We start from the raw sequence: 9,837 nt of genomic DNA on the forward strand, positions 1-9,837 counted from the left end.
AGATGATCTACATTAAATATGGGTCCTAAAACACATCTCTACTGCATGGCGCCCTTGAAATGCTGTTACACTTACAAGCTGTGTCTATATGAGTAAATCCAAGCATGCCTGGGAATATTTCCAAGCACTGGGCTGTGGATGTCTGGTGTTAGTAAGCAGAACTTTACCTGGCATGAGTTCCTCCTTTTCCACACAATGCTGTATGCAAGCAATTCCTGGGCAAATTTTGGGGTTCTGGCAGTTAAATGATTGTGGTGGCCATTCCCTGTAGGCATACCTCCTGGAACTTTTCCTTTTGGAGACCAAAAGCCCTTGTCTAGCATTGACATAGCCCATCCCAGTTCACTTGGCCTCAGGGCTCAAACACCTTGTCAGGCAAATTTCATTTCCTGGAGCAAGTGTAGCCAGAGGGAATATTCCAACAACCAGGAGTAAGTAGACCTTGTGCTGTCATGGAAGGATATTTTGGAAAAAAAACCCAAACAAACCACCAAAAAAAAAATCATAGTGTTTCAGATAAGGAACATCTGCTCATTCGTGATTTTTAAAGAATCAGTTGTCATGCTGAACTAATGAAGTGATATATGTCCATCTTGGTCACAACAGATTCTTCATTTTTGAGAGCAGATTTTCAGTTGATATATTCCCATCTCAGCCTCTGTCCCAGTTTATTTCAGTTTCACACAGACCTGGTGAGCTGCTTTGATGGAACTGAGCAATAGGAAAAACTACACATATCTTGAAGCTTCAGGGCAAGATGGCTTTGAAAAAGAAACTCATTAGTCTGGCTACGCAGTGGACCTTAAAGGGTGTTTCACAGAATGCTGGAAAATGTGAAAATCACATAATGTTCTTAGCAGAATTCTGTACGTTGACAAACTAGAAATCCTTGGGAAGAAGGAAAATGTTCATTGATAGTTAATTAATTTAGGACATCTACTCTTATTGAAAAATAGTTGAAAAAAACAAATTCATGTCATGAAAACCACTCAAAAATCAGGAAATAATCTAGTCTTTGCTATAAAAAAAAGGTAGTGGAGGTATAAGATGGTGATTTAAGCTATACATTAATATTAACATTGTTCATTACATACAAAACATAAAATCCAGTGTAGTGATTTGGAAAAATTTGTTCCTCAGAGGTTGATGCTATTAGCAAAGGAATTGTTAATAGTTGAAAAGCCAAAACATAAGCTGTGTAAGAGGAAGAATTTACTAAGCAAAAAGACTGGGCTGCTGAGGCCAGGCTTCCTTCTAGAAAAGACACACATGGAGGGTTTTGATTTGTAGAAAAAATTAAAAAAAAAAAATTAAAAAAATAAGAAAGAGTAGAAGTTCTGCAGTGCTGCCGGCTGGCATCCAGATCAAGGGGCCTTTTTCTCCCACTCCTTCACTTGGTGCTGGCAGGAGTCAGAAGCTGTGAGACACAAAGGTCTTCTGGGATCTTCTCAGCAGAGTTGTACTAGACCCTTATTTTTTTAACTTCGGACAGCTTTCTGCCAATTTGCCACGTCTTGTTTTCAGGAGATGTTAGCATTGCTGATTTCTGCCTTTCACTGTTTCCCGTAGCTCACATCTTTTATTACTCCTGTTAACTGCAACTCTTACTCTCTTCTCCTAGGAGAATTATTTCATCCCTTCCTGACTGCTCTTTCATAACTCTCATATACTGGGCCCATCATATCTGTTCTTCCTCACAGAGCGTTTTATTCAGTTTTCCTCTCAGAAATAAAAGAAATGAAAGCAATTTTAAACAATCTGTTCTAATATATGCAAAATCTCTTTTGGTGTCTCCACTAATAGAATGGTGATTCAGGATAAATCAGGAGTGACAGCCTGAGCTTTGAAAAGAGCAATGTTATGAATGTGTTCTCAGGCATGTAATATGACATCGTATATATATCCATTATCTCTTAAAACTGGATTGTGGCATTCATGGTACATAGCTTGCTCCAATCCAATAGAGGGATGACGTTTTTTGTGTCTAAGGGGCCCATCACAACAATTATTATGAATTATTATTGGCCAGTGAGACACTAACAAGTCAATGGGACCTGATGGGATTCACCCGAGGGTGCTGAGAGAGCTGGCAGATATGCTAGCCAAACCCCTTTCCATCATCTACCAGAAATCCTGGCAGACTGGGGAAGTTCCACTCTACTGGAGGCTGGCAGATGTGACACCCATATATAAGAACGGCCGGAAGGAGGATATGGGGAACTACAGGCCTGTCAGTCTGACTTCAGTCCTGGGGAAGATCATGGATAAGGTCATCTTGAGAGCTATCATGCAGCACATGCATGATGGCCAGGGGATCAGGCCTAGTCAACACAGGTTTACAAAAGGTAGATCCTGTCAAACTAACCTGATCACCTTCTATGACAAGGTGACCCGCTTAATGGACAAGGGGAAGGCTGTGGATGTGGTCTACCTGGACTTCAGTAAAGCCTTTGACATGGTTTCTCACAGCATTCTGACTGAGGAACTGGCTGCCACTGGCCTGACAGGTGGAGCCTCAGCTGTGTTAAAAACTGGCTGGCTGGCTGGACCCGAAGGTTGGTGGTGAATGGAACCAAATCCAGCTGGAGGCCGGTCACAAGTGGCGCCCCCCAGGTCCCAGTCCTGCGTCCAGTCTTATTCAACATCTTTATCAATGACCTCGATGAAGGGATTGAATGCTCCCTCAGTAAGTTTGCAGATGACACTAAACTAGGAGGAAGTGGTGATCTGCCTGAGGGTAGGGAGGCTCTTCAGAGGGATCTGAACAGACTGGACAGATGGGCTGAGACCAATGGGATGAAGGTTATCATGGCCAAGTGTAGAGTGCTGCACGTGGGACATAACAACCCCATGCAACACTACAGACTTGGGGGAGACTGGCTGGAGAGCTGTCAGGAAGAGAAGGACCTGGGGGTGTTGGTTGACTGCAGGATGAACATGAGCCAGCAGTGTGCCTGGGCGGCCAGAAGGCCAAAGGCGTCTTGGCTTGTATCAAAAACAGTGTGGCCAATAGGTCTAGGGAGGTAATTGTGCCCCTGTCCTAAGCATTGGTGAGGCCACACCTTGAGTTCTGTGTGCAGTTCTGGGCTCCCCACCATAAAAAGGACACTGAGGTCCTTGAGCAAGTGCAGAGAAGGGCAACCAGGCTGGTGAAGGGGCTGGAGGGCAAATCATATGAGGAACAGCTGAGGGAGCTGGGGCTGTTTAGCCTGGAGAAGAGGAGGCTGAGGGGAGACTTTATCAGCACCTACAACTACCTGAAGGGAGGTTGTAGAGAGGTGGGCAATGGTCTATTCAGCCAGGTGACAGAAGATAGAACAAGGGGAAATGGCATGAAGCTGTGCCAGGGCAGGTTTAGATTGGATATTAGAAAAAAAATTTTTACTGAAAGAGTTGTCAGGTCCTGGAACAGGCTGCCCAGGGATGTGGTTGAGTCACCATCCCTGGGTGTGTTTTAAAAAAGGGTTGATGAGGTACTTAGGGATATGGTTTAGCATAGGATGGGAATGGTTGGACTCAATGATCTTCAAAGGTCTTTTCCAACCTTGTGATGCTGTGATTCTGTGATTCTGTGAACTGACTATTGCATGAGAGAAACCATTGCCTGGGGTTTGGCATTATAGGTATTGTCCTATTATGTAAGTTTTGTTCTCAATAGAAAGGAGAAACTGAGGTAACTGAACTTTATGATGGCAGTTTTTCAAATGGGCATTCTTTATTAAGACCAGCTCACATGTATATTGCCTAATGGAAGGTAAAATGTGACCTTCCTGAGTGGAAAGTAGTCCTGTATGAGTGAATATTGTTGGACTGTATTAAGTCCAGAAACACCACACACCTGGAATCTGGTATCTATCTTAATATTTGGCTTTGGCTACTGATCTCAGCAATATCTGGGAAACTGTTGAGAGAGTTCAAACAGTTGTGACACACACCACAGTTTGGATGACTATTGCATTTTCATGTGAACAAAATTCTTCATCTAATTAAACCCTGAAGGTCTGCTGATGTAGGGTACATACAATGAATGCCAGTAACATTTCCCCTCCAGTCCTCCTCCAAGATGAAAGAGGTACCAAAAAGGACACTCCCCATAAATAGTTTGGCTGTCTATAAGGACCTTAAGTTCTACTAAGTCTTACTTAGCTTTCAGGTTTGTGCTCCCTAACACCTTTCTGTTGGATAGTCCTAAATAATACTGAAATTAGTACTTATACATTTATCAATAATGATACTAGGTCAAAGTAAACTTAGCATTGCTGTCAGAATAAACCATTGCAACATGTTCTGTTAGAAAAGACTGATTCTGGTGTGTTCTGTACACTATCTCTGTAAAATTGTTATTATTTTTTGATCCAATGGCTGTAGTAGTTACAGCTAAAGAAAAGGAACTACAGCCAAGGAAATATGGCATGAACACCCAACTCTCACCTTATAACAAGTGAAACCATGATACACTTCAAAAAAACCAGCTGGGCATCAGATGCAGAGAGCAACAATTCCACCTATGAAAAGGTTGTAGGTCCCATATATTGATCGAATAGGTTACTGATACGTTGCCTGTCCATACTCTTCTGTTCTGGCATCACTGAAACCTGAAACACTATCAGTTCTGGGGTTTCCCATGACAATCCATAAGGTGGCCACTAACCAGAAATATTCCTAGAGTAATAGAGAAAGGGCAAAATGTATCTGTACCTTGAGATTTCCAAGTGAATCCTTAGGATTATGGGGAGCTGGGTGGTACTTAAGGACACCTAAATGCTCTTGTAGTTTCTGCCAGGCCTCTTGTTACCCCTCTCTGACAAATACAGTAGTCTAATCATTGCAGCCTTGCTTTCCCTCAGTTGCCATGATTCAAATTGACTTGGTTTGACTGATATTATTTAAATTATTTTATTTCTCAAACTCAGGTGATCTTACACTTCAAAGTCCTCCTATACTTGCCTGAAGTTGATTCTACTTTAGTGAATGCAGCTGTCAGGAAGATCTTATACTTAAAAGCTTCCTGTTAAACATGCAAAATGACACTGCATATGCTAAGATATGTACTTTTTGCAGTAATAATCTTTTGTGTCTCTCCTGTTTACTGATTAACTTGACCTTTTTTTGACTTGGATTTTTACTGTGTATAAAGATTGAAGAAGTTGCATTTATATTTAAAAAAAACCCCAACACAGCCCCTTGTCTCTCAGTTGGTCAGTTCGGAATTAGTGAATTTGCCAGGAAAACTTCCAGTGAGAAATCTCCTGAAGTCAGAAAGTCACCATAGCAAGAAAATTGCCTACCACAGTTACCTGTTTAACCCCAACCGACTGGCACAGTTCATGCTTTGTAAAGCTGCACTGCTTAAGGTTCGGAGGCAAATCTAAATGTTTCCCAGTGCTGGCTTAGACAGCAGAAGCGATGAGTGTGCTGTCAGCTGACTGATGTTGAAGCCTCAGCAGGCTGAGATGCACAGGCGGAGCTTTATTCCAGCTGGACTACCCACATCTTTCGTTCAGAGGTGGAAACTTGCTGGGATAAGGGGAACTAGTAAAATAAACACAAATTTTCTATTGCTCCCTCTGCTTCAGTTGTTTAGGATTTTGAGAATCCTCAAAAAGCTTTTTTTTTTTGAGTCAGTTTATTCAACTGCTTTAATGTGGAACCAAGAGTAACAGCATTTAACATAGACTGTTCAATGAATGCAGGTGAGATTTTGTGAGGTTTTGGATTCAGATGACAGAAGATTTTAAATTTAAGATTATTGTATAGGTTTAGAAATAGACAATTGCAGGGCTAGTTCTATGTCCTGTAGAGGACTAGTAAAACAAACAAACAAACATACAAAAGCTTCAGGTTAGGGCTAGTGATTAAATCACTGACAAGAGCCACAAAGCTATATTTTAAAAATGTATTTATTTATTTATTTATTTCTGAATGGGATTACAGCTTTCATTTAGGATGCAATGAGTTTATTCTGTCTGTAGTGGTACCAGTTGCTGGCCTGTGATGAAGGTTAAGGATAAGACTAGTGTTAGGGTTAAGTTTAATGCAGACAAGAGCCAATAAGCAGCTCCATATGAAGCTGCTTGTCTAATTTTAACAGTTGCAAAATGTTGGATTTTAAATTAGTTCTATTGCCCAGAGAGGATGCTCAGTTAGGTTCAAATTTGTGTTTTAGCTGGCAGTGTTTAAGGAGCTTGAACTACATACAATTGAAATGTGTTTCACCCTCACAGAAAAAGACCCAGTGCCAACAGAAACACCCTGATTTGGTTATTTTAGTTGCCAAGAATTTCAGATTAGAGGAAAATTTAGTTTATTTCTGGGCTGAAATTAGGGTTCAGACATGTCGAGTGCTGCAGAACTATAACTCCACGCAAGAGAAAAACTTTCCCCACAGATAAATCAGGCAAGGACCTCTTGACTGGATCCAGTCTCTCTAGTTTATGTTTAATGCAATAGTTAATGACTCAGGACAGCAACGACCTAACTAGCATTGTGAAAGACTCAGAGAGCCACTGGAGATAGATTTAAACTAGTGTTGAAACTGGGTCTCATGACAGACAGAGTAACTGTTTTATGGATAAATACAGGATAACAACTACAGGTCAGAATTTCACTTGATAAGGGAACTAGGAATTAACTTTTGAATTAGCAACATTGTTTTGTAGCTAATGACTTTTAAAGTGGCAATGGATGTGAGTTGGCACACAGTGTCAGTAAGGGCTGACACTATGGGGTTAGGCATAGGTGAAAAAGATGTTCCTTATGCAGGCTTAGTCATAGCTCCTTGGCTTTTCTTTTTGGTCATTCCTGGCTGACCAGAGCTCTTAAATTCAAGGCTAGAAGTACTGCTGGCATGTAGCCCAGAATGGCTTATTAATCAATGTTGCATAGTAGGCAGTTAGCACTGGAGATTTCATGCAGGAAGGAGTTACTGTGATTCATGTTGGTCTCAGATACATAGAGTCTATCTGAACTGGAGTAAAGGGGACGGTGGGGACTAATGTTAGGAAATGGTCTGAAGTTGTCCTAGTGAAAATGGTGATTCAAGAGTGGTGCTGAGAAGGCCAAGTATATTTGTGTCAGGCTGAGCTAGCAAAACTTACCATTTTATGCACGAATCCAATCTAGAAGAAAGTGCTTAGTGTTTGCATTAGAAATATTGATGATTCACATATGTGATTTTCCCTTCACAAAGAAGTGATTTTAGTTTTTATCTAAACACAACTGGTTTTCATAGCCTCAGTTGCAGAATTTTGTGACATTTAGAGTTACAGTTTTTACAGCGTTAAATCATATTATAAGAGTAGATTCTATCTATTTTAGGGGCACATCTACTCTGTGTAGCACTAACCTGGGACAAAAGTTTCTTTTTTTTCAGATTCTCTGTGTTTTGCACTGTGTTTCTCTATGTGAATCTGTTATGTGCTGGATGGGTGGTGGTCTCAGGAAGCAATTTTGCGAAAGAAGTTTGGATATATACCCTCTTCCTGTTCCTGGAATAGAGAGAAACAACATAATTTAAGATTTCTTACCATAATCCCTTCTGACAATAAACAGAGTTATCTTGTTTCATGTGTTAAATTTGCACCAATAAACAGACTATGAGTTCCCACATGAACATGCCCAAGGCAGTCCTCCACAGTCTAAAAATCACCCAAAAATTTTTTATGAAAAATGCCCAGAATACAGGAATTATCAGACCTGTAGTAGTGACCTCTGAGCTCTTTGTACTTGTCCTGCAAACTAAATTCCTTTTGGGAAAAAGCTATAGGATGCCCAAACTTTATCAAAAGAAACCCTGAAGCATTTAGGCATCCAGGAGTATAGTAACCCAGATACTGCTCCATTCTAATCAGTACAAGACATGTCAGGAGGGAGAGGTGATAAAGATGATTTATTTGCCAGCTCTTTCTTGAAGTGTGTTGACTGAAATATTGATGGTAATCTGCATTAAAACTAGCCATGGAACAAGTTTTCAAAAGCACTAATGAAAAAAGATGCAATTTGCATTCTGCCTTCGCATTCAGGTCTTTTAATTATTTTTTTTAATTGACGGGATGAGATTAGCCCAAAAAAGAACTGCTTTTTCATTTGGCACAAACACCAAGCTGTACTTGCTTTAAATGAAAGATGCAGTAACCTCAATTTCTTAATATATGCTCTCTTTCTGTTAAATTGCTACCTTATAGGTCCCGGTTGAATCACAGCTACAGTATTTCATGTATTCTGAGTTATGTGCGGAGCTAAAAGTGAATTTTGAAACAGAAATTAAAAAAAAAAGGTACCTGATCATCCCACCCCTACAGAGACCCTCACTTTTGTTACTGAGTAGCAGGCAAATGTAGTTTGCATGGTTCAATAAAAGGGAATGCAAGCTGATGATGTCAGTTCAAAAGCAATCTCTGTGGTACTCCATAAAAATGATGTTCTTTTCTTCTCTGATACGTTTCCAACTGTCTTTAATTGCAAACTTTGCTCTTCTCCCAAACGAACAAAACTATAAATCATAATTCTCTTGTACAACAGAAATTTTTTTACAGAATTCTGTAACTGGCCTTGTCAACAGTGATCAAGTTTAGATGAAGGCTGCGAGTACTCTGAAGCAATTATGATTTCACACTTGGGAAATGGACATTTTATAGCCATTAAGCTTAAAAGCTGATTTGGAAAAAAATGGAGAAAGCAAATTCAAGAATATTATGTAAATTAATTACTTTTTTTCCTGCCAAAACATACATTTTTTCCTTTCTTTAAAACATATATTATGTGCAAATACATAGAAATAGTAGGCATTTAATACTCCAAACTGTTCATGTTCTAGATCGAAGGGACTCAAGTGGCTTCAGAGAGGAACAATTCATCCAAACTACCCTGATGAATATCTGTAACTGGTCCTGTAAGTCTTTTACAGCAGGGCTAGACTATTTCCTCCCTGTAGTTACATACCCTGGGACACCCTTAATCTATAAATCGCTATGCCTTGGCTTAAAGTACTGAAAGAGGAGTTATTGGAGATTGTTTAGATTCTGTATGATTCAACGTGAGTCTTGGAAGTAGGAGGCTTTCTTGTAGGTAAATAAATCTTTAAGTGACTTCATGTGCAAAACCTCACACATAAAGCAGAAGGTATTGCAATGTGAGAGTAGTAAGTTTTCTTTAAAGGCAAAGGCACTAATAGCTTTGGGTGCTCATTACCTCTAAATAAAAGTACATGATGAATAGTGCAAGTTTGGAATTTCTGCTGAGTAAGGTCTGAGAAATCAGGGCTGTGCAGTTCATGGTTCATAAACATTACCAAACATCTCACCATGACCTTACTATATCCATTTTATCTAGTCTTTGCATGTGACAGTAAAACATTGCATTATCATACACTTGTGATAGCAGCAAAAGATTCCTTATCATTACATCCAGTTTAAAAGACAACATGAATGTCTTTACTTAGTAGCGATGTAATTTGATGCCCCTCACTCATGTAAAACATATTCCTGATAGTTCTAGGGCTGAGGCATATCTTCATGTTTATCCAGTAAGTCCGAAGTTGGTATTAACTAGGTAGTTTTAATTTATGAAACAGTGGAATCTGAAACATTCATTTGATCCAGGTTTTTGGACACAGTCTCTCTAAAAAAAATACAGTTGACTTCAGCTCCTGTAAACTCTTGTATATTTCATGTTTCCTATTTCCACTGTGCCATGTCACAGAATCACAGATTCACAGAATTATCAAGGTTGGAAAAGACCTAAAAGATCATCCAGTCCAACCATTCACCTATTACTACTAGCTCCCACTAAACCATGTCCCTCAATACAACATCCAGTCTTTCCTTGAACACCCCCAGG

This window comes from Gallinula chloropus (genome assembly GCF_964237585.1).
Source record: "Gallinula chloropus genome assembly, chromosome: 5".
NCBI classification, from domain to species: Eukaryota; Metazoa; Chordata; class Aves; order Gruiformes; family Rallidae; genus Gallinula; species Gallinula chloropus.